The sequence below is a fragment of the Megascapheus bottae genome, chromosome 11, assembly GCF_031878675.1.
Source record: "Megascapheus bottae isolate mThoBot1 chromosome 11, mThoBot2.hap1, whole genome shotgun sequence".
Lineage (NCBI taxonomy): Eukaryota > Metazoa > Chordata > Mammalia > Rodentia > Geomyidae > Megascapheus > Megascapheus bottae.
The window spans coordinates 40,457,414-40,484,107 of NC_143519.1; the positions used below are offsets into that span (position 1 = coordinate 40,457,414).

Consider the following 26,694-nt stretch of genomic DNA (forward strand, 5'->3'; position numbering starts at 1 on the left):
ATCATCATCAGCTATCGTGCGTGCGTGCGTGCGCGCGCGCGCGCGCGCGCGCGCGCGCGTGTGTGTGTGTGTGTGTGTGTGTGTGTGTGTGTGTGTGTGTGTGTTTGTGTGTGTGTAGAGCCACAGACATAGACATAGATTGCTGACCTCAGGGAGTCTGTTGTACAATATATGAATATTAATGGAATAGTCAAGGAAAATGACCGCAACAGGAACTCAGGGATCAGGTGGCTATGGGCTGAGAAGGCCAGGAAATCAACACTGGGACGGAGCATGTTAAGAAGCTCTGAAGGACTGTGTAGAGTTTGCATTAGCTGATCAAACAAGGTATTTGAAATAGAGAGAAAAGCAATTTGTGGCTAAAAGAAACAACTATATTATCAAACATGGATATGAATACAAATAAAAAAAGTCACATTCTGAGCAAAACAAACTATATCTAGGGATGCATATGGCTGTGTAACCATGGCAACAACTAAGCAAAGTGAAAATGGTTAACTCAATCATTATTGGGTCATAACCACCAAAAACATCAAAAATGAGGCTTAGTGATATACAGGTGGTTGAGCACAGGCATAATAATGTTCAGGCATATTGTCCTGTAGCACAAAGACCAATCAGTGATGGGCAAACTCACAGCCCCTTTCCTCTCGTGAGACATGATCACCTACAAATAAGACAGATGCCCTGTAGATCCTAGCCAAATTCCCAAGCTCCCCACTTTATCCAATCCATCAATATTTTAATAATGAGGGAATAGATTTAGAAAACAAAACATGCAAGAGGTGTATGATATTTTAAATGTCACATGAGTAATCAATCATTAATTTTCAAATTACTTTTATAATGTGATGGCCTTTAACTAGATTTTGTAAGTAAAGCACCACTGTTCCATTTCTTATTGCCTCCTAAAATAGTTAATTTTCATATTTTCCCAATATACAGTCTTCATGTAGGCATTAACTAATGCCAATGGATGATCTGGGCAAGTATCAACTCAGGAATTCAGTTGGAAAAATTACCATTTAGAAGGAGGCACTACTGGTTATTTCACACATTATTAACTTATATTACAATTCAAATAAGCTTACAGCTGGCAAAAAATCTCTTCTGTAAAGTGATCTCAAACATAATAGGCTTAATCAGAGATAAATTAAATTAGGCATCCATGCATACTATGGCATATTAATTCTGAGTAGTTATTAAATACATTTTCCCTTATCAGTGGCATAAACAACATTATACGCAAACAAATTCTTTAAGAGGCTAGCAAATAAAGTCTGGGATGTTGTGTGCCTGGCATTTCCCCATGCCTTCTTAAAATCATAAATAATCTTTTCTGCTAATAATGATTCTAGGTTAAGTCCCCATAAATGAGACAACTTCACTCCCAGGGAGTTAGGTAAAAGAATATCAAACAAAATTGCCATGTGTTTTGGATTTTTCCAATGGAAACATTTCTACTTTCTATATCAATTCTAAAGGCATTACTGAGCAATAGCTAGAGCAAATTTTTACAAAATGTAAATAAGCAGACAGTCATTATGTTAAAAAAAATCAAAGCATCTCCTTCTACGTTGTCTTAGAATGCCCAAGGAAGGCAGTTACTAAGGCTGAGTTTCACCTTTTAAATAAGATCCTACCAATCTCTCTTTCCTTAAATGGCACTAATCCAAACCACCAACTTAGCATACAGTGCTAGCAAATGGTGTTTTTGTGAAAGAAAATGAAAATATAAACCTAAGACTTACACGCCTTCTTCCCCCTGCTCTCACATAGTTGTGTTACTTCCCTGTATGCCCTTTTACTATATTGTCTTATTCTGTTATTAATCACCCAACAGTCCTTTAATTTCTGGATGCACAAGCAATTCAAGTCAGTTGGCCTGAAGCCCCCCCTCTCAGCAAATCGAAGAAACATGTTTGACATTCTTTGTGCTTTGATCATTTAAAAACCAATGTAAGGTGACAAGAACATTAAGCTGTCCAGTGAGCAAAATGTGAACCTAATCACTCTCTGTTCTTGGCCATGGGTACAATAATTGGTAAATTAAAATGCCTGAGAATAACTGAGCCACCTGTATCAGAAAGCATCATCTTGGAATGGCTAATGCAGATAAATGCACACAGCCAGCTGTACTGATAACTCATTCAATAGCACAGGATCTTGTTCATTTACTGTAAAACACAAGCCATGCTGAACTTTTATTGTTTTAGGAAGAAACCGAGCCACTCTCCATATCTTATATATACAGCCTGGTTGAACAAAAACTACTAACTCCTGAAAAGCCAAGACTTGTTTTTGTAAGTAGTAAAACTAGGAATCAACTTACTAATTATTGAACCTGTGTGCCAGTTTCAAGTAAATTTAAAGGCAACAAAAATGTAAATAACTTCCTTTTAGACAACCTACTATTGTCATTCAAGCATCCAAGCCATCTATTTATTGGACGATGACTGAAAACCTAAATGCTGGCACTGTTGCTGATACATAGCAGGGGTTATAAATGAAATCTCTATGATAGAGAGTTAGTACAGAAGTACAGGAAAGAGGCATTCATGATGCATACATACATACACGTAACAAAGGACTTTGTGTGGGTTGGGCATGGTAGCACAATCCTTAGGAGGCTATGACAGAAGAGAGAATTCCAGACGAGCCTAAGTGACACAGAAAGACTATGGCTCAAAACAAAGAAAAGCAATAAAACAAAACAAAAACCCCCAAAACAATAAATAATAAACAAAAATTAAAAAAAGAAAAGAGAAGGTTCGGAAACTACTGGGAAAATGATTTCCTGATGTGCCTCTTCCATGAGAGCCTTTTAAGAAAAGGTTCATTCAAGCTGAATTCTAAGATGATTTCTGAGATTTTGAGAGTGTATAAGTTTGAGAATGATTGTCCTGGCTCAAAGGAAAGCATGTGCAAAATCAACAAGAAGGTTATGGCTGGCTTGAAGCAATGAAAATGCCTTCAGAGTATATAAAGAAAATAAATACAGAGGAGTTCAACAATGAAGATAAAAGGCAAGAAAGAGGGAGAATATGACAATTCCAGAAAAAAATTGGCTTTATCTTATAAGGTGTTAGATTCCAAAACACGTATCAGAGAAGCCTGGGCTCCCAGTAGGGAGGAAAGGGATAAAAGAACGAGAGGCTGGGCGGTCAGTATGTAGGCACTACTACATTGACCACAGCACCTTTGTTTTGTAGATCAAGGCTTCATTTTATTGTTTCCATTTATTTATTTAAGGTCATGGGGCTTGAACTCTGGGCCTGGGCACTGTCTCTGAGCTCTTCAGCTCAAGGCTACAACCTTACTCCTTAAACCTCAGCCCCACTTCACATTTTCTAGCAGCTTATTGGAGATAAGAGTCTCTTGTACTTTAATGCCCAGACTGGCTTTGAACCATGATCTTCAGATCTCAGCCTTGTGAATAGCTAAGGTTACAGGCATGACCCACCGTGCCAGGCTTGGAAAACTTTTTACTTTGTTCTAATTTTAAATTTATAGAAAAGTTGTAAAGAAAATTCAAAAAATTCCAGATTACTCTTCTCTCATTTCCCCTAAGATTAACATCTCCCATTACTTTATGTCTGGATTGTCCCAACTTATAAAATGACATTGAACTCATGAATGAGTGGAACAAAGGAGAGAAGGATGCATCATGGTGAGATTGAGTGTTCACTTTAAATTTCTTTCAGTTCTTTTTCATGCTTACACATATCCATAATTTAATAAATTTAATAAAAAATCTGAAGCACCAAATCTTTCACAATAAAAGAGGAATGAAAGAAAAAACATATTCAACACACAAACTATTAGTCATTTTTAATAGTCCAAGAACTCATGTCCTCATGTCCAAACAATAAGTAAAAAACAATATCTGCTATTGAGGAATTGTAATTATTGAAGATTATAAATGTTAATATGTGAACAGAAAAGTGCTCAGTATAAATAACACTACCTAGATGTTTTCGTAACTAATTTTAAGAAGCAAGTTGTCTATGGGCATAAAAACTCCACAAAAATGAAACTACTCGGAACAGAGGAGAACAATGTTTTCATATTTTGTTAAAACAATAATTAAATTGTTTGAATGTATGAAATCAGGTCTGCCAATTCTTTCCTGCCTGTGAATGTCATTTACTAAGATCCCTAATGAATGAGCTAGTAGAAATGTTACATATAAGGAAATTGTATACATATAGTAAAAACTCATGAAACGTATTTTTAGCAATAGTATTTCCTTGACTTTCATTCCAGGAAAATAGTAACACACAGCACGGAACATGCAGAGCCCAGAAAAGAAAGACTGTCCAGTACCACAGCATTCAGCAGAGGGCCTTGAAGACAAAACAAGAAAGGAGGAGGAGAAAGAGGGTACTTAACTAATACTTTGGAAATTCATATGGAGGCAACTTCAATTTTCTTATACATTTCTTCAGCAATGATTTAAATCATAGCCTAGGACTATCCAAATTTTATATAGGCCTACCATCTCACTATGATGAGGCTGTACAAAGTAACTTTAGTAGATAAATATTCCAAGTACAGCATAAGCACAGTTTATTTATTTTTTTAAATGATGTTGGTATTTTATTTATTTATTTTTGCCAGTCTTGGGCTTGAGCTCAGGGCCTGAGCACTGTCCTTGGACTTTCTCAAGGCTAGAGCTCTACCACTTGAGCCTCAGCACCACTTCCAGCTTTTTTCTATGTATGTGGTACCAAGGAATCGAACCCGGGACTTCATTCATGCTAGGCAAGCACTTTAACCACTAGGCAAAACTCCCAGCCCAACATAAGCACAGTTTAATACTGCTTGTTTCATTACCATCCTTCCCAATAGTCATTTCCAAACTACAATTTCAACATCTTCAAGTAATAGACTTAGCAACAGCCTATTTTCACAAATGATAACAGAACTTCCTACATGGTTTATTGTCTCATATTACTAAGATAAAATAGTAAGTACATATATGTTTTCCTAAGTTATGTTTTCTACAAAATTTAAAAGTATTACCAGATTTATAAGAGGATATTTTTAAATATAAGTGGAATTTCTTGATATCATATCTATTACTTTCAACTTAACAATATTTTTGATAGGAAAAGTAAGCTCATAAATATTGAAAAGTAATTGTTTCATCTTATTATGACTCCCACCCTTTAAGTTGTCCTGTCTGTCTGTCTCTCTGTCTATCTGTCTGTCTGTGTCTGCCTCTCTTCCCACCCATCTGTCTGTCTGTCCATCTGTCTATCTACCTACCTATCTGCCTATAGATTGTGCCATAGTGGGGCTTTATCTTAGGCCTTGGCACTGTCCCCTACCTTTTTTTCTCAAGACTGGCACTGTACCACTTGAGCAAAAGCTCCACTTGTGTCTTTTTTGGTGGCGAATTGGACCGTCCTTGCAGAACTGGCTTTAAACCATGATCTACAAAACTCAGCCTCCTGAATAGTTAGAATTACAGGAATGAGCCACTAACACCTGGCTTTTGATATATAGATTTTTATGCATAATTTAAAAATGATAAAATTTGAACAAGAAGTACATTTTGTTCCCCCAGTTCATCTTTATTTTAGTTAATTTTGATGGGAGATTTATACTCTATGTTACATCATAGGATGGGCTTTCTAACTGATTGCATTGTTTAGGAAAAAAGAAGTATTTGTGTGGGAAAAAATAAACAGAAACAGTCTAAGAAAAATTATCTGAAGAAATGTTCGCTTGTATCATTTATTCAAGTATCGTCCATATTTCAGCAAAGAATCTCAAGAAAAGCCTTTCATTAAATTATGTTGTCCTTTGTCTATTTAGAAAGGGATTCCTCTCTTCTACCTCCAGCCACACATGTCTGCTATCAATAGAAGCTAAAGATAAAATTAAAGACATTCTGGCTGCATGCCAAATCCTGGGATGAATGGGGAAGAGAAAGTAGACAGGCCATCGTTCCTCTTCCTTAGCCTCCCTGCCCTGTCTTCTGAAGTGGAGGCTGCTGGCTGTCTCTACTCCATAACTTCTGTCCGAGTGGAAATGCTGGCAGTGAGCCAGGTGCTCTGCTCATGGATGCCTTTTTATCCTTTCCCATGAGAGAAACCTTACTGTTAGAAAATTAAAATCATGAGTCATTTACAAGTCATATGTAAGTCAACCTGTTGTCTCAATCCATGTTTCCAATTTAATTTGTAATAAGTTCAAAGAAGTGCTTTAGGAGGCCTGCATTCACATTAACGTTACAGCTGACTTTAGGAGAATTCATTCTTTGCAACATTAATGTTATTGCTTACTCTGGTTGAAGTCCAAACTTTTGCAGTTATTCCAAGAGTGGCTCATCTTATGAGCAAAACAATTAGAGACAAATTAGGGATTCATGAGGCAGGAGAGGAAAGGCATCTACTGTTGCCATGGAGATGTTTCATCTCCCACAAGTTTATTTTACTGTATCAGTCGAGAGTGCACAACTGCCCTTAAAATTAAATATTGCTTCATTTCAACAAGTGTACTCATTCTACTTCATCCAAATTAGGGAGGCTTCCTTATATTAATTTTGTTTCTTACACAAGCATCCTTGAGACTTTGTCCTTAATTATCTGTCTGTCTTCACTAGTAAGAGCACACTTGAAATTTAAGATTTTTCTAAATCCTAACACTTATCCGTTTTATTTTCTGCCTTTTCCTGTCATCTAATTTTGTCTTCTTAACACTATTGAAGATAGTACCTTATTATATTTTACATAGCTGTTTCTATATAAAACAATGCAGATTATGGCTTCAATTTATTCACAATGAAATTGCTAATGATCTTCTCCTTTAACAACCATGCTTATCTTTTCCATTCCAAATTGTAGTGCTTATTTCCTCAAATTTTATTGGAAAAAATTATAATCTAAGATCTGCTAAGATTCTGCTAAGCTATTTGATGGTCTAATTGCCTCTTAAAAAACAAATCTTGTCATTTCTGGACTAAAAAGTAGAGATGAAAATGTGGAAGGGGCTGGGAACATGGCCAAGTGGTAGAGTGCTTGCCTAGCATGCACAAAGCTCTGGGTTCGATTCTTCATTACCACATACACAGAAAGAGGGGGAAAAAAAGCCAGAAGTGGCACTGTGGCTCAAGTGGCTAGTCTTGAGCAAGCCCAAGGACAGTGTCCACACTTTGAGTTCAAGCTCCAGGACTGGCAAAAGAAAAAATGAGAAAGAAAAGAAAGAATTTTTTTAAAAAAATGTGGACAGAAGACAGCATGTCTGTCACTAGACACATTTCTTGTGTTCTGCCACAGATATTTGGGCAGCCATCAAAACCCAGTGCCTCCATTCAGCTCCAAGATTCCTTTCAGTTTGCTCGAGAAAGAAAAATCTTCTAAGATCAGAACAAAGAAGGCAATTCATGATCACTCAGCCAGCATGGCACGAGAAACTTGAAAAAATATGGAGAATAAGCGAGCAAAGTCAGTGAAGGCTTGCAGGCTGGTGGTAATTTGGATTGAATTCTGGTGGAACACCTGAAAGTAAAATGCATGGACAGAGTTCAATATTTATTAATACCCATGCTGAGTAAGAACTTAAGCCACCAGCAGACCTATCATTCTCACAGACTTTGATAAATACCAGAAACTCACTGTTAAGAAAACAGCCCTAATAATCTCATGCCAACCATATAAGCACATTCCCAGACCACATTCTACTACCAAAAATATGGGAGGTAGACTGAAAAGTTTCATCTCCATCAAATCTGCACATCCACACTGTGACAGGCAGTGAAGCAGATATAAGGAATAAGGTGTCAGATTTTCTGACATAAACTCTATTTTCTGAGAATTTATACTCAGTTACAAAGTATCTGCTAAAAACTAAACTTGGCACAAGCCCCATCAAATACAATGGGAAAAAAATGAACTGGGTGGGGGGAGGGGAAAGAGAAAGGGGAAAAGAAGGGGCGAGGAATAACCTCACAAACTTGACTTTCAGAATGACCAGAACATTGCAAAGTGAACAAAAAGTAGCTCAGTACTCACTACTATTTTTATGCATTTAAATATTATAAAAGATGGACACTGATGGGTTACACCCTCAGTTACTCAGGAGGTTGAGATCCAAGGATCATGGTTCAAAGCCAGGCTAGACAGACAAATCTGAGAGAATCTTATCTCCAATATTTTTATTTTTTATATGCCACATCATTTACAGTACCATAATTTCTAGTATCCTTTTTTTATGTGTGGGTCATGTGGCTTGGACTTGGCCTGGACGCTGTCCCAGAGGTCTTCAGCTCAAGGCTACTGCCCTACCCTTGAGCCAAACCCCACTTCCCTTTTTCTATAGGTTAATTGGAGATAGGAGTCTCAGGTTCCTTTGTGTCTGGGCTGGCTTTGAACCTTAATCTTCAGACCTCAGCCTCCTGAGTAGCTAAGATTACAGGCATAAGCCACCACATCCACTTTCCAGTATTTTAAATGGAACAATTTACTAAAAGGAGGAATGTACTAAAAGGAGCTTTGTCAACTCTAGTAGTAGTTATTGTTAGTTTTTAATTGATTTCATACTTTAAAATAATGACAACTAGTTCAGCAAATAAATCACGTACCAAAATATAATCCATGAAAATAAAATTTTAATCCTTTAGACGGTAAAATAAAATCAGAAATTTAGAAAAGCCTGAACTTTAAGATAGACAGCTCTTAACATTTTAATGTAGAGAACACTTCTTCAGAGTCCTAAATAAACTGGCTGTAAACAGGCTCCAAGTTTACTATCCTGGGAACTGACGGCTCAGTCAACTCTGACCTTCTTACTTTAGACCTCAGTTTTCAATCATAGAGGTGTAAACAAAGTACAATGCCCCAGTAGCTAAAAGATGATTAATAGGACTTCTAAAATACTCCAAGCCAAATGACCACATAGCAAATATTTATTACTAAAAAAGCATTTATTATTTAAAAAGATTTATTCCACACTATACAAAATGCTTCATAAAACACCTATTGAAAACATAAATACCTAGGGTCAAGTATTCTTGATAGCTCCTGTTTTATTAAGGTATAGGATATTAGACAAGCATTTACAAGAGATATGTCAAACTTTTTGGGAAATATGCACATTTTTTCTAATATTCTTTTGAATCAAACTGAAGAAATTGTGTGTGGTTTAATGGGAAAAGCCTCTAAAATGAACTGACGTCCAAGATAATAGAGCTTAGGAAAAAGTGGAAATATATTTCAAAAGACATCTTTGGGACAACACCTGATGATTAGAGCATCCATGTCCCTCTTTCACTTTCTCCTTTTTGTTTTTGCCGTTTTCTTTGTCATTCTCTACTCTTCAGTTAAAATTATACCTGACTCAGCTGGTAAAGCCACATTAGAATCTGCTCATTAGAAAAAAAATGATGGAAAATGATAGAGGCACATCTGAAAATAACAATGAAAGGAACAAAACAGAACACAAACTGTGGTCCAGAAGGAAATAAAAAAGCTTTGCAGGGAAATGTAGAGAACTAGTCATTTCCCAAGTGCCTGTACTCTGGTAGGTAGGATCCAACATTTTTTAAGCTCCTATGTTCTATGGTAAAGAAGAGATAAATACAAAGAGGTAATCAATGCAAAACTGATATTAGTGAGTTGAGACAAATACTGTAATACTAAATTTGAAAATATGGGGATGGATACCACATACTTCATTCTTTTCTGTAGTTTAAGCTATCTCATAGTAAAAATTTATATTTTAAATATTTTATTGTATAGAAAGAAAACTGCCATAGAAATTTACTAAGAAGCAGTTATTCCTGTAAGTGGAATTCCCTTTTATATTAGAAACAGGAATCTTCAGAAAGATGAACACTCCAGAAAAGCTGTCCTTGATGTGAGCTGTCAATGGCATTTTTGACAAATAGATGACCATTTCCCAATGGATATGAATTACCTGAGCCTAATTATTTTTGCATTTTTTTCTTTCATAGAGAGTTTCATCTTACACACTACTACTCATGTAGATTATTATATATCTTCCTTATGGGAGTGTCAGTATATGGTTTAAAGGACACAGTTAATGGATAACACATTTTCATTGCTTCTGCAGATGTATAATTAGTGCTTGGATTTTGGAATTACAACTTATACACTTAGAAGTCTTGATTCGTTCTGCAAGACCTCACTGAATTTTTTAAGTCCCTCACAAAGATTTCCTTCCATTAAAATATTACCTGCAAATATTTCCCAATATAATTCCCAAGGAGCTAATTCATGTGGTATTGGGTGAGGAGGGAGCTCTAGCAGGAAAGGAACCATTTATTAATTTGGGGTCATAAGTAATTCATAGAATTAAGAGTGATGAACCAAAGAGTATTCTTTAATTGTAGTAGAAAATAACCCTAGTATGGCAAAGTCCCTTGAAATATATCCTTAAATATGGGAGGGAGGGAGAATTTATCACAGACACAAGTGGTATTACACAGCACATATTTTTCTGAAAAACTCAGACTGTACATATGGATTAGATATATACCCATAATAAGAGGGCATATTGATCTATAATTTTCAATATTACATCCTTGTATTTTTTATTAGATGCTATTTTTCAACAAGTGGAGAAACATGATCACATAAAGTGAGTATTTATTCTGCTATGTTTATAGAGCTAGAAGTGCATTTCAGGAAATGAGAAACTCTGAGAGCCAAATCCAAATATAACTTGGTGTCCTGTGTACAAAAGATGACAGACAGGAAAAGGAAAAACACACACACACACACCTTTTAAAGCTTGACTCAGGAATTAAGCCACAATGCCTTAATAATTAAATAACATGATAATGGAAGTCTTTTGGTGTCATTCATTTTCTCTGTCCATGTACATAACCTATTATAGATGATAGCTTCATTTTACTAGAAAACAAACACTACATTCCTCCAGTCTAGCTGAAGGACTGTGTGGACTGTGCACATTCTGTGGAGGCCAAGGTCAACACTAGTTGTGATCACACCAGGAATACTCAGAACTGGCTATCTCAGTCATCAGTTTTTCTCACCTAGTCATTAAAGAATCCTTGAACCAGGGAATGCAATAACTTCTTACAGGAATCCCAAGAAAAGGAGAGAAGTCTCAGGATAGCAGAGACTTCATAAAGCTTTGGGGGAAGAAAATTCCTGAATGTCAAGTGTTTCTTTTTCCTCTTTTCAAAAAATTTATAGCTTTACTTGAGCTCTTGAAAGTGACAACCAAGTACCAGGTCAATTCTCTAGTCTGCATACACGACAAAGGGAAAGGAGCCAGAAACAAACAAAAGAAGAAGACAGAGATGTGAGTGCTGGGCAGTAGATGGACAATCGGTGGACAGTTGGCAGGGTAGATTCAAATGGAATCCCACGCCTCTGTCCCCATGAACTGCTCTTTGGATTTCTGAGGAAGTCTACAGCCCAGAAAAAAAGAGAAGAAATTAGGATTCATGGTGAAAAGCAAGCAAAAAATGACTTCATCATCCCCTGCCCTTTCCTTAGTCTTCCTTCAGATTTCAGTTTTCTACCCCATCTGCTACCTTGTGCCATCTCCATCCCATCCCTCTCAATGCCATTTCCTGAAATTAGTTGTTCAAGAGTATCTTTATCCTTCTCCATGTCCTTGTATCATCCAAGACAACTTTCTTTAATCCCCAGACCAGAATGTTCAGTTCTCATATATTCAGGCTAGTATGGTTCTAGAGCACTAAAAAGTGGATGTAAGCCTAGAGGAGAAATAGGATGAAGTAAAAGAATTGTACCTAGAGTTAGAGAGGTATAGGCTTAGAGGTATAAGTATAGAGTTAGAGGTATAGGCACAGTTCTGCCCTACACCTCACTGTACCAATTTCAGTACTGTCAACCATGAGCCAGGTTTTGTAGTACAGGCAATTGAAGACCACCTCTCCAGAGTGTGGGAAGGAAGCTTGCTCTAGATATCTCCATGACTGCTGAAGGAAATGAATGCTTTTCAGATTTACCACAACCAGAGGTAGTAAAGATTCTAAAACAAAGAAAAACACACAGAAAAGTGTGATACCATGTTTTGGTACCACCCGGTATTGGCCAACTCAAAAATGTCAAAACTGCCTCAACTGAGAAGCATCAATAGAGATTTTTAATGTGCCTTTAACTCATCTAGACTATTAAAGTCAAGTGAAACCTGAAGAACTGAAGAGACTCAGAAAATAAGTAGAGAAATAGATAAAATTCTGATTTTTATAGAAAGTGTTTTATGTGTTTATTTCCCCCCAAGGAAAAAGGGATGAGAGGTGGGGGTGAGGGGAGGGAAATGGGGACAAAAACATGAGAAGGGGTATCAATGTGTGTAAAATAATGCTCCTTCTATCTGGCAAATATAACTGTAACCCTTCTATGAATTACAATAAAAATTGCATTAATGTAAAAAAAGGAGATTAAAAATTGGGTTTCAGGTGGTATATATAAAAATGTATTTGGCTCTGGAAAAAGAAATAAAGTAAAAACATAATAGAATTACCATGTGATCCAGTAATTTTACTTAGGAATATATGTCCAAAACACTGAAGAATAAAGCATGTTATAGAACTATTGGTACGTCATGTATGTTACAGCATTATTCCCAATAGTCAAAATTCCTATCTACAAATTAAATGTCCATCAACTGGTAAATAAAGAAAATGTATATGCCCAAGAAAGAATATTATACAGACTTACAAGAGATGAAAATTTTGCTGTATGTTCACTCGAGTGAACTGAGGTCATTTCACTAAATGAAACAAACCAGTAACAGGACAAATAACTCATGATACATGAAGAATCTAAAATAGTCAGACTCAGAGAAGAATAAAGTACAAGGGTAGTTGCCAACAGGTGAACAAAGAAATGGGGATATCTGCTATTTCACCAGTATAGAATTTCAATCAAGCAAAATGAAAAAGCACTGAAATGAAGTCCTCAAAAGATACATCTACTATGTTTATACCTATGTACTTAATCATAACTTAAATATTTTTGTTAATCTGGGCAATGGTGACTCATAATCCTAGCTATTCTGGAGGTGGGGATCTAAGAACCACAGTTCACAGACAGCCCAGACAGGAAAGCCGGAGCTTATTTCTAACCTCCCAAAAATCCAGAAGTGGGCTGTGGCTTAAGAGGTAGAATGGTATCCATTAGAAAAGGAAAAAAAAAGAAGAAGAAGAAGAAGCAAAAAGCTCAGGGACAACACTCAGGCCCTGAATTTAACCAAGCACTCCCCTTCCTCCTCCTCCCCGCCCTCTCCTCCCCCCCACACACTTAGTACATATTTTGTATCATTTTGTTTTAACTTTAATGTAAAGAAGAAAAGTAGGTTGTTTGGTATAAAGGTTAAAAAGCAACAGAAAAGGATCAAGACAAAGGGGGAACAAATGCAGAAGTGATACTAACTAGACACTATATTGAAATATGATTTGTGTAATTTGTTTGAGGGTATGGGAGAGGAAAAAAAGGAGAGAGTAAGGGATGACATTGCCCAGAGAGAAAAATACTACTTATATGACTTATATAGTTATAACAGCCCTGTATATCACCTCATTAACAATTTAAATGTTTAAAAATTCAAAGCAAACAGACTCATTGGATATGGCTGTGCAGACCTGTAATACTAGCATTTAGGAAGAGGAGATAGGAGACTGTCAAGTTCAACGCCAGTCTGTCCTATTCAGAGACACCCTGTCTCAATCCACAACAAGTAGAATGGTACTGGTTTCAGGCAGTTCAAGCCAAGCACTAAGGTAACTTCTCAAGTTCCTCCCAGCAGTTCCGTTTCCATGGATACAGTCATTAGCGTCCAGTAGACTGTACATTGACAGACTTGGGGATGGAAGATGGAGGAAGAATTTCCCACATACCCTGTCCCTCAATAAATAGCTGCTGTCTCACCCTTCAATGCAAGCTAACCATGAGGAGCACCAATCAAGGCTACAATGAGAAAACTGGAATTAAGCCCAGTACTGCAGTAAAATCTGCTTTGATTTCTCAGTAGAAATAAAAGAAATAAAAAAGGAAAACACAGTAGAGGTCCATTAAGGGAAAGACACATTTGTCACCTTAGACAGAATAAAAGTCCAACCAAATGAAATAAATGCCTTTGGGAAAAAGACATGCCATGTTAAAATGTATGGTATTCCTTCTCACTCGCTCTTCATTTTATTTCTGTCCACTCAGTATATCGGACCTTACCTCATGGTCTCCTTGTTTTTCCCGGCTACGAAAGATGCATGAGCTGAATCTAGCCTTTGGTTAGGTCTTTTCAGAAGGAATCTTCAAAATAAAAATGTTTTACATGGTATTCATCTCAAAGACAAATACATTTCGAAACAGCAGCCTGATCTACTACCAAGCTGTTTTTCTTGAGTAAGCAACAAAGTTGTTCCTTTTTAAAACTGCTAACACATATACTCCTAAACAAACTATCTTGTCATTTATGGAGTATAAAGTGAGTAGCCTAGCAGAACTAAATGAAAATACTCTGTCCATTGAGATTGTATAACTTTTTAAATATTACAGTGATGATACTTGTTGATAGTGACAAATGCAGGTTTTTTTTGAGTTTTTGTGTTTGTGAACATATATTATAAGCCAGGTGTTCAGTTCATGCCTATAATTCTAACTATTCAGGTGGTGGAGACAGCAGGGTCTGAGTTTAAAGGCAGCCTGGGTAAAGTTAGGAAGACATCATTCAAAGCCCCCCCCCCACACATCTTGACTAAAAAGTATCAAATTCTGAAACTTGTTGATATTTGATATAAACTTAGTGAATTTATTTGGTTAGAATTGGTGAATCTAGATTCAATGTACAGCATACTTTATTTCCAATATTCTTGCAACATCACACATACATAATGAATAAGAGAACCATGACACATTTCTTTCCATTTATATCTACCATTCAATGAAATACAAAAGTTAAAATTTGTGCATTAGCTACTTGCAAAGTTCACACTGAGAGTCGTATAACTATTATGCATTTTAAAAGAAGCCTTTAAAAATTGACATCTTCAATAAGAAAATGGAAAAATAAACCCCACAAACCTTAATACTGCCAGCAGATCTGAAGACAAATATGCTCTTTGGAGGTTTGATTGAAACAATGTATTCATAAAGATCTTTTCAATGGAATCTGGTCACAAAGGAAGCTCCATAGAGAATAGTTCAATTCAAACAGGCAGGATGTTTCTGGAAGCTTCTGGAAGAAAGAAAAACACACCATTAGAAAGCCTTCAAAGTAACTTCACTGCCATTCCTATATTCACACATGGAAGACTTATTAGCATAGCATTCTTAATTTATATTAATTTTGCATCCCAAAGCTTTTTATTTAGAAATAGCCTTTGTAACTAAGTAAACTTCTAAAGCAGGCTATGACTGAAAGAGCAACTAGGCTATATGCTGTGTGCCCACGCATGTTTGGCTCTGGGCAGGGGCTTCTCACACAGGGGCTCTTTGATGAGGACAGCTGTATAGTAAGTATGGAGTACCCGCTTCATTTTACAGCTGAGGAAAACGGATGCACACCATGCTGAGCTCAGGTTAGGGCCAGTGCCTCTCCTAAAAGTCCAAGGCTTTAGGGCTGGCTTCTCCCAGCCCTAAAATCTAGAGAACCATTTCACTGACAGAAAGAACAAGAGAATGGGTCACACCCACAACTATATGCCACATCATTAACCCATGAATTATGAAACTGGGTTTCCTAATTTCTTTCTGTTTCTTTCAGGTATGCCCTTATTCTAGCAGGCCAGAGGAATGCAGCGATCTGGCTTGAATGCACTGAGATTTATCTTCCCACGTTCTTCCTTCCATAGAGAACATGTTTCCTGGAAACCGAGGAGCTCCCTGTTGTGGTGCCACTGGTTTGCTTGCTCAGAGAGGCCAAAGACTGCAAAGGGGCTTCTCTCATCTTCCTCTAGCCCCTCTGCATGACTCACAGCTCCATCCCTCTGGTGTAATTAGGATGAGAGCCCACATCCTCTGCAGATGCTGCTGAGTGAAGTGACTGCATCTCCCTGTGGCTGCTTCTACATGAAGCTGAGGATATGGAAGGCGTGGCTGGGCTCCCTCCAGACTAGTATTCTCATTTTTAATCAATTATCTGCACACTTCTGATGGTTCTGACATGGACACCAACTCAGGGACCTCCCCCCTCAATGGCTACTCTGCCCCAGCTGTCCCAGTATCCACACTTACAGTGTGTTTCAGGGTCAGTGCACAAATCTCTCTCAAAGTGCTAGCCTTCCATGCCATTGGCTTGTTTTTGCTCATTTCCATACAACTTGGGAAGGGCTTCAGATAGAATAAGAAATAATGGTGCCAGGAGGGTCACACATGTCACTCTGTAAGTTATTTTATTTTATTTTATTTTTGACCACTGAAGCTTAAGATATGAATAAAGAAACAGAAGGGAATGACTGACAGTATTTTTCAAGTTGTGCATAATTGAAGCTTGGGGTTCATATATGGGGAAAGAGGAAAAGGAATAGAGAGACAGAGCCAACTCAGCTGTGCATAAAAGAAAAAGAACAAAGAATGGAGTGGAGATGCTTTGGAACAGACTTTATCCAAGGTTATAGGAATACAAAATAAATAGAAACTATTCTTATATTTTCCTAGTATTCTTTTATCTTCACACTAGTCCAACATAGTTTCAGGTTATAAATCTAAACCAGCATACCTATTTACCATGAAAAAAACCCAACTGCCATTTGCAAGCATTCACTCAGTCCTCCCACACTGAATATTTATGACTCAATACAAAAGTCAGAAGAAAATTCCAGGAACTTTCTTTCGAACAACTGTCTTGTACAGTGATATAATTAGGCTGCCAAAAACTATAATAAGGTAGTGCTAATAAACATGGGCTTGGAACTACATTGGCTGGGTTGATCCTGCACTGCCAGTTCCATCTGTCCAGCATTGGCCACGGTACTTCAGCTCTCCCAGCCCAGCTCACTCATCTGTATGGCCTTTCTTCTTGAAGGCTGTTTGAGGATTAAGATACATTACCTGCTGACTGTCAATGGTTCATGCCTACAATCCCAGTTACTAAAGAGGCTGAGAGCTGAAGATTGTAGTTTGAACCCAGCCAGGGCAGGAAAGAGATACTTTTCTCCAATTACCTAGCAAAAGCCAGAAACAGAGCTTTGGTTCAAGTGGTAGAATGCCAATCTTGGATGAAAATGAGAAGCAACTGTGCCCAGGACCTGGACTCAAGCCCCAGCACTGCCTCCAACCAAAGACTTATAGTCAAATGGGATAAGGCTGAGGAGCAAAGAGTGAGAATACATGGAACAGTAGCAAATAATCGTGGTACTGCTATATGAAAGGTTCCAGTGGGAAAACATGCTCAGGAGCTTTAGCGGAGTAGGAAATGCTCTCTGCTGGGGATGCATGGAACAAAAAGGATTACAGGGAGGAAAGCCTACCGTGGGGAAAGGCACATTTATAATGACTGATCAGGCCTCAGACAAACTCTCTGATCATTGAAATACCAAAATTTATGCACTTTACAAAAAGGTCCGTGAAATGAGACATTTATTTTCTAGGATTTATAAAAACACAGCCAAGGAATGATTTTTTTAAAAGGCAGGGAGGGGTGGTAGGGAGAAAAATCTCTGCATTGCTATAAAGAGAGGAGGCCATTGCTGACAAGAGCCTATTCTATTTGATGCTAATTCCACAATGACACCATGGCTTTTAAAGGAGCTTGGCAAGCTCTTAGACATGCCATTTTTAAACATAGCCTCCAATTTAAATGATAGGGCTCGTGACTCAAATCTCCAAAGTGACCTTTACTGGGTATTGTTCAAGAAAACACGACTGTCACTGTGGAGAGAAACCATACACCCCTTTCCTCTGGAACATATAATGGAAGACATTCTATATTGTAATAAGTACAGAGGGGCAAAATGATTGTGGATGAGGTTCTCCAGAAGCAATGAAAACAAAGGCTTGGTGTGATTTACTATCCTTCATTTACAACTGTTGTCTTACAGCATTAATGAATGCTCTATTGCTCCTTATATCCTGGATTTTGATTCAAAAAGAAATCTGGCAGGAAACTCATTATTTAGCAATATGAAATACCATCCCTTTGTAGGTAGCCCTTTCTTGGGTCACACTACTTCACTCTTGATACACTTGTACAATATCATATCAAACTGAACAGTAAAGAATACATAGTCACTTGAATTGAATTCCTAGACTACCCTAATGTAATATCCACTTACAAAGGCACTGTGGTTCAAATATATTCTTGTTAGTAAGAGGAGACGGGGTGTTTTCAAGGTGACTGAGCCAAGAGGGTTTCTTCCTCATGAAATAGACTCCTGTCTGCCTATAGGGAGTTTGCTTTTCTGCTTTTTGCCCTGTGAAGACCCAGCATTCCTTCCAGGCTGCAAACCTAAGGCTGCAAACCTGACTCAAAAAACCAAACTTGCTGGTACCTTAATCTTGGCATTCCTAGCCTCCAGAACTGTGAGAAAATAATTTCTTCTTCACAATGTATGCACTCTATGGTGTTTTGTTACAGCCACATCAAATGGACTATGATAAAAATTGGTGCCAGAGGTGGTGGTAAAACAAATAGTTGAAAACCTCCCAGTGGCTTTAGAACTGGACAAAGAATGAAGGCTGGCGGAGCTTTGAAGTACACAGTAGAGGAAAAAGTGTATCTCCATGAACAAGGTGTTCACAATTCTGGTGAAGGTTCAGCAGACAGCAAGGCAAGCCTCAGAATTATCAGTGACTTTGTTACTTGGTATGTTGTATATATGTTTATTTGTTTATTTAAAATAGGAAAGGAAGAGGAAAAACAAGGTGATTGGGAGGGGGTGAAGGGAGGGAAATGGGGACAAAAACATAAGAAGGGGTATCAATGTCTGAGACGTAATGCACCTTGTACCTGGTGAATGTAACTGTAAGCTCTCTATACATTACCTTAATAATAAAAATAAAATGAGAACAAAAAGAATTATCAGTGACTATTTAAGTGGCTGGAATGAGAATGTCAGTAGAAACATGAGTAGTAAAGACTGTTAGAATGAGTTCTCAGATGGAAGAAAAAAAAGGTTTTACAAATACTGAGATGTACCATCTTTTTTGCTTTTTTTCTGAAGTACTAAAATTTAAGAGCATCAAAGTAAGATGTTTGGTGAAAGAATAATTTAAGCAGTGAAACATTTAGGGTGCTGTTTGTTTCTCTTAATGTGAGAAAACAAAAAAATGAAAGATGAAATTTATAATTAAAAAAGAAAGGATTAAATATTTAGCCAAGAGTAAAAGATAAAGCTTGGTGTGGTGTATACCTGTAACCCCAAGGCTGGAGAAACTGAATAAGAAGGATCTTATGTCAGTTCAGTCTAGAGACCCTGTTTCAAAATAATTAAGAATTAGAAATCATGTTTATGAGAGAAAACCAAGGATGTGGCCAAGTATCTTTTTGAAAAAAAAATCAAGAGGAACAGACCAAAGCCTAGTTCTGTTCAAGACAATGGCAGAGTGATGCAAAGAGCATTTCAAATAACTTCCAGGTTTCCAAATCCATCCCATATCCTCTGTGCCTCAGGGGAAAGGGGCTTTGACTCCCATCTCTGTACTTCCAGGTTGATGCTGGGACAAGTTAAGACTTGGGGATGCCAAAACTAAATAATTCAAGAATATAGCAAATTCTAAATACACCACAGTCATATAGCTATTTTAATACTCTTGGGAATGAGTAACTAGCCTGTCTATGACTTAGGTTCTATACCCATGAAAGTTTCTTCACCTTCTTCTCCCTCTGACAGCTTCTCATCACTTTCCAATGTTTGTTGAAGTTCATGGATAGTGCTAAGAAGAACATGAAACTGTTTGCGTCTCAATTCCAGCTTATCTTCAACACTTTCTTTAATATGTGAAAGATGTTCTAATTCTTTGCCCAGAGCCTCTAGTTCCTTTAATGTCTGATGCCTGTCTGGATGACGCTGGATCACTTTCACCAAAGCATCATATTCTTGGTGATTCTTCCGTATTCTTTTTGCTTGAAGAATCTCCTTTTTGTACTCAGCAATCTTTTTACGTGCTTCAGCAATGTTACCTTCTATTTCTTTGTAAATCTTTTCATAATTTTCCGTTTCTCTGAGATTCATATCATACACCAGCAAAGTTTTGCCCATTGAAAATTCACATTGAGACAAGGTGCTCAGCATACGTTGGTACTGACCATATCCTTCTTCTTGGGATCCAGAGTTGCACCATTTAAAAAAACTTTTCACTAGCAGATTAATTCTCCGATCATCACCGGCGCCGCGTCCATCAATTAGGAGATGCTTCGGGTATCACCTCATCATCCGTTGAAGTTCCCATGGCGTCTCCAATGGTGTCTTCCCGCCGGCGGCGTTAGTTTTGGCAGTAAAATATTTTAGTTTTAAATATTTACATTTTTTGCATATTCACACAAAAAATGATTTCATTGTATATTTGATTTTATTGAGATGAGAGGTTATCTGTTATTGTACTGTAGTTTGAACTTAGGGCCTTGCATTTGCTGGGCAGGTACTTTACCATGTGAGTTTCAATGCTCACCTGTATTTTTTATTCTTCCACACCCTTTTCTTTTTATTGGTACCAGAGGTTGAACTCAGGACTCGGGGCTACCTGTTCTTGCTCTGCTTTCTTGCTCAAGAGTGAGCCATGCCTATAGTCCAGAATTTTTTACTGCTTAGCTGAAGTTGGAGTTTTCTAGATTTTTTTTTAATTCAGGATTCTTTTGAACTGTAATCCTCAGATATCAGCTTTTTGAATAGGGCAGGTTACAGTCCTGAACCACCAGTACCCAGCTCAATTTTTGGTCTTAAAAGTAGGAAATAACATCTAAAAATGTTTTAAGGTTGCATGATTTTGTTCCTTACCACTCTAGATAGTTTTGGGTAAGATTTATAGTTTTATAAAGAAAGATTGTAAGAAGGTGGCGTTTTTGGTATGTACATGAGGTAGTAAAGTCCATGAATAAAACTTTGGGGGACCCAGAACCTATAAACTATATGCATGATACTTGTATATTCCTTGTGGGAAAGGGTTCCATGATGTTGGGGATTGCTGATTTAAGCGATAAATCTTAAGCATTTTATACCTGAGTATTAAATGCTAGTAATAAATTTTAGTACTTTTTAAATTTAATTTTATTTTAATGTATAGAGGGGTTACAGTTATATTCGCCAGATAGAAGGTGTATTACTTCTCACACATTGATACCCCTTCTCATGTTTTTGTCCTCATTTCCCTCCCCCTCCTAAATTTTAGTATTTTAATACTTGCTTTAGTATATAACACTGGAGAAACATGGTTAAGTGTTTTGTTATGATTTTTTTTCTATATGGTTCCTTAAAATCTGTTTTAGTAGAAAAGTAATGGAATAAAGAGTTGTTTGAAATAAAAAAAAGACTTGGGGATGTTTGGAGGAATGAATATGTGTGGCATGTGAGAGACTTGGATTCTGAATAGCAGAATGCCATGACTTGAAGGTGCTATAATGTGACAAGAGTTAAGAGGTAGAGTATAGCAGTGATTATGCGATGAAAGATTTTCCACTCATATAAAGGAGATTAGGACCTTGATAAAAGAGGCTTCACATAGTATTTTCGCAGCTTCTTCTCTTTCTTTCTATCCTGTCAAGAATCAGCATTCCTCTCCTCCAGAAAATAATTCTGGAAGTGGATAGAAAAGCTGATAACTGAACCTGACAAGTGAATATTAGGTCACTAGTACCTTTGTCTTGTACTCTCCAGAACTAGTGACAATCAATTCCTATTTTGCCTACATTACCTAATATATACTGTTTTATTAAAACATCACAAATAGACTAAGATAGTAAACCTGCAGAAAAGATAAATTCTTCACTCTCTTCTTGTCCTTCTTTATCCTTCACTGAATTATGAAATCCTGTCAACTCTTCTTTCTCTTCAGTCTAACTCAAGATTTCCCATTTTATGCACTTCTATAACATTTTACAAGTCTCTCCTTCTTGAAGTACATTCTGGAAAAGCCAAAAGATTTTTCATCTTCTCAGAGTATTCTACAATGGATAAGTATTAGATTTTTTTTAAAAAGAAAACATTCACATAAGTAATATTTTAAGTATGGCTCCATTTATGTACATCAACTATTCAAGAATGTATTAGGGCTCCGTCATCTTGAGAATCAGACAGGTTCCTCATATGGACTATCTATTCCCATTACCCTCGCCAATCTCAAAACAGATGCCTGGTCAAATAGAAATGGTTTGTTCATTATATGACCTACTGAGAATCTTTAGAAGATGTTCTTGCCATATGCTCTATTCTAAATGTTTCACAGGCAGGTCAGATAGGCATCACATCTTGAGAACTACTTTTGTGCCACCTTCTTCAGGCATATCTGACTGACATTGGAAGCCTTATCTTATTAACTATCTTCCATGATCACAATATTTCATGTCTTCTTTCATGTCTGGGCTTGAACTCTGGGGCTGGGCACTATCCCTGAGCTCTTCCGTTCAAGGCTACCACGCTACTCCTTGAGCCACAGCACCACTTCTGGTTTTCTGGTGGTGCCAAGGCTGGCTTTGAACCACGGTTCTCAGATCTCAGCCTCCTCAGTAGCTAGAATTACAGGTGTGAGCCACTGGCATCCAGCTTTTCATGTCTTCTTTAGTCCCTCCTTGTGTAAAACATTTCTACTAGGAGAAACCTTCTAGTACTTCTAGAACATACAGTAATAAGGTCTATTTTATTAGCTATAAAGAGTTATAAAAACATTTGAATTGGAAACGCTTTAAAATTAGAAAAAACAATACTTGGCAATGTGATCACCATATTTTCTCATGTCATATTAATTTAGGGGTGGCCTATGTTCTCCAGCTGCCACATTCCTCTCCATTAACTATGCTCAATGAGATGATGTCATGGCCTCTGCAGGCAACTGCATTTGCAATGTCCCATCTAGCCTGACACCAACAGCAATGTTTGAAAGCCAAATGATCTCTCTTACTCTCTTCTTACTTTAACAGTGGGGCTAGAATTGTTGTTTGATGTTCTAAAGTTAAACCAATAAGCAAGTTAAATTGTCTTCTTTCTTGGCTTTTATCATGTAAAATTTAATGTTCACCCCAAATTAAATGTAGATGGATGCATTAAAGGCCCAATCTCCATTTTTGTCTATGTCTTATAGTTTCAGGTCAGAAGAGGCTACCTCACTTCCCATTTCAGATCCTCAAGCATTATATTCACTCCTGATATTCAGTCCTTCCTTTACTGAATCCTAATCCATCCCACCATCATATATAAATCAGGAGAAATTTCAAGGTATCTTTACCCTCATCCATATGAATTTAATTTTTCCACAGAAAGCCATGCTTTGAGTTTTTGCCTATCTTGTACTTGGTGTTTGGGGGAAAGAAAAAAACCCTTTTCTTTTTTTTTCTTCTAAATCTGAAGACCTAAAGCAATGTCATACAGATATTAGTATTATTTGTTTGCAGACTTTATAATTTCCTGCTTGCATGCCACCAACCTTGAGTATAAGTTGGACCTAATTTTTAGTGTAAAATTAGAATGTAAGGAACATAATGCAAAACTATATTTCTCTTGTCATCTTGTAGATGTTGGCAGCCATGTTGTAGATTGAGAACGAATATTATTCCTGCCAATGGCCATGTGGGTATTATAACAATGTTTATAGACCACACAAAATTATCAATACAGACATATGGTTTTGAGAAGCCAAAGAAAAGCGAACCTGTCTGTCCTATCATGAACCAAATGATACTGTTACAGGCTTTCTATAGTCCAAGAGCAAGACATTACCCAGCCCTGGGCCCTTTGGATAGAACTTGAGGGAAGATTCTAAATCAAAAGCCAGCAAGGAACTGAGGTACTTAATCCATCAGCTTGTCAGGAACTTAAGTGTGCCAACAGCCAGTGTATAAGCCTCAAAATATATTCTACTGAACTACTGCATACTATAAGAGTCCCTCTTTAACTGAGATGGCTCTTAAGTAATGGTTATTAATGGTATATAGGTAGAATATTTAGCATAGATGAATACTCTGGTCAAAGATATATTTCATATCCTAACATGAGGACTTTGTGAGATTTCATCATGTTTCTTAGAATGGCACCTATTAATTACTTATTTCTTGAATTTTCCATTTGGTATGTTTGGATTGCCATTAACTGAAGATAACTGATGCCTTGAATAAGGGGGTATCAACGACAAACTCTTTTGGTGAAGATAGTGATGCATGCATAGGATGTATATCACTTTAATTGTTCACTGAGAAAACTGTGCCCTTATATTGATTTGCTATAGTAATTAATACAGCCCAATAACCAGAAAAAAATATATTCTGCTGAGAAAAGATGCCCCAGTTCGGACAACTGTCTCTGGTCAATGTCTTGATGAAAGCCTGTTATTGATTAAAGCTGGTTCTAGGAGAAGAGCTGTGCCATGCCATGATTCTAGACTGTGATGCTTAATACTGCGTATCAACTTTAGTATTCCATAGTACCTAGGTATTTTATCAAACAGTAGTCAAGGCATTGTTGCTATGAAGGTATTTTTTTTAAAGGAAAACAGCTTTGAAATCTATAGTTATTGAACAAAACAGGTTTCCATCCATTATATATATGAGCTTCATGTAATCAATCCATAAAAAAGGTCACTTGCCTCCAGAGCTGCTTTCAGATGTAAGCTGTAATTATTAACTCTTCCCTGTATCTCTAGTCTCCTGGCCTCTCATAAAGACTTTGGACTTGCCAGGCTCCAGAATCACATGAGCTAATTCTTTAAATAAATAAATAAGGAATAAGCCCATGATTGTGCACACATGAGAAGATATGTTTATATACACACATCCTCAATAATTTTACTTTACAAAAAAAAATTCTACTTTACAAAAAAGAAATAGAATTAACTTGGTAAAAATAATTAAAAGCACAAATATAAATATGCTGAAATTGATATATATTAAGATACTGTGTTGGATGGCTTTTTTTGAAGCTTCAGTAACTGGGTTCAGTAAAGCACACCTGCAATCCCTAAAGCATGAGTCTGACATCAAGTTGGGTTATATAGTATGTTCCGGTCTACCCTATATGACAGATCAATACTCTCACTCAAGGGAAAAATGGAAAGAAATGGAAAGCATAAGAAAAATATAAAACATGTAGAAAATCTAATTAGAAGAACAGACTATAACTAAGAATATTAAAAACTATATGAAAGAAGAAAAACACAGAGAAAGAATAATCAAAGAATAAAAATGTATTCCCACAACCAAACCGAACAAGGTTTTAGAATGAAAGTCCCATTGAGAAGTGAAAATTCTCGATAGATAAAAGATAGTTCTCTTAAGAACTCTCAATTGCTATATTTTGCTAAAGAAATCCTACCGAGCAGTTTCCAGAAAGTATGGATGGGAAAAAATTAATCTATACAAACAAGAAAAAGAGAAAGCCAGAGACAGATAGACAGAAAGAACATTTATTATTAAAAACAATAGATGTTAAAATATATAACAGTACACATTCAGAGCTCCAAGACAAAATCAGTTTAATATATTTGAGTCAGATAAAACACTAAAATAAAACAGCTTTTAGATGAATAGAAATCGTATTTATCCCTTACAGTTCCTTCCTTAAATGATTATGTTTCATGTATATATAAAACTAACATTGGAAAATAGAAAGACATGGATCCATGGAAGAGTGGTACAAGATAGGACACTTAAATGTCACTCCAACCTAGGATGGGAGAGTATGGTATTCAGAAGATAAAGAAAATAAAATGATTTTGTATATTTAATTCTACTTCTTGAAAAAGTAAAAGTATGCAAGAATGCCATAAAGATAGATTATGCCAATGACAACGTAATCAATTAAAACTCTAGGAAAAAGAAAAAGCTGTACAAATTAGTTATACTACTTAACTCAATAGTGAGTGATATTTATGTCAGAAAATCGTATTGATTTTTAGTCTTTAGAACCAACAGATAAAACACTAAGGTCCCAATACATTTAAAAATAAAATACAAATTAGATCCACCTCCATAAAGTAAAATCAAAAGCATATATGAGAGAAAGTGAAAGGTATTAAAGGGAGGAAAAGTTATGAAAAGAGTAATTGATAGAGCCTGAATGTGTCCATCAAAATTCATGTGTTGAGTTTAATCCCCACTGTGATATTTAGAAGTACAGCCCTTGGGAAGTATGTAAGTTCTGAGAGTTCTACTCTCATGAATAGATTATTATCTTATAACAGAAATACAGCAACAACGCAATTGAACAAAACAATTGAAAGCCAGCTGATTATCATATCTGTCACTCTAGCTACTAAGGAAACTGAGATCTGAGTATAGACATTCAAAACTAGCCCAGGCAAGAAAGTCCATGATTCTTTTTTTTGGGGGGGGGCATGATACTTGAACTCTGGGCCTGAGCAATGTTCCTGAGGTCTTCAGCTCAAGGCCACTGCCCTACCCCTGAGACACTGTGCCACTTCAGTTTTCTAGTGGTTAACTGGCAATAAAAGCATCATGAACTTTAGTGCCTGGGTTGGCTTTGAACCATGATCCTCAGATGTCAGCCTCCTGAGTAGCTAGAATTACAGATGTTACCACACCTAAGTCCATGATAATCTTATCTCCAACTAACTACCAGAAAACCAG

The 26,694-nt window shown here is 36.8% G+C and overlaps 1 protein-coding gene and 1 pseudogene across 3 annotated transcripts in view; both read right to left on the reverse strand.

Moving 5' to 3' along the window:
- Positions 1-26,694, reverse strand: part of Enox1 (ecto-NOX disulfide-thiol exchanger 1) — a 515,583-nt gene that overhangs the window by 241,372 nt on the left and 247,517 nt on the right. For all 3 annotated transcript variants that reach the window (XM_090342091.1, XM_090342088.1, XM_090342090.1), the window contains exon 3: positions 15,051-15,204. The gene's annotated coding sequence lies outside the window, so the exon portion shown is untranslated. The remainder of the gene's footprint in view (positions 1-15,050; positions 15,205-26,694) is intronic.
- LOC150056931 (THO complex subunit 7 homolog pseudogene) lies at positions 19,742-20,317 on the reverse strand (annotated as a pseudogene).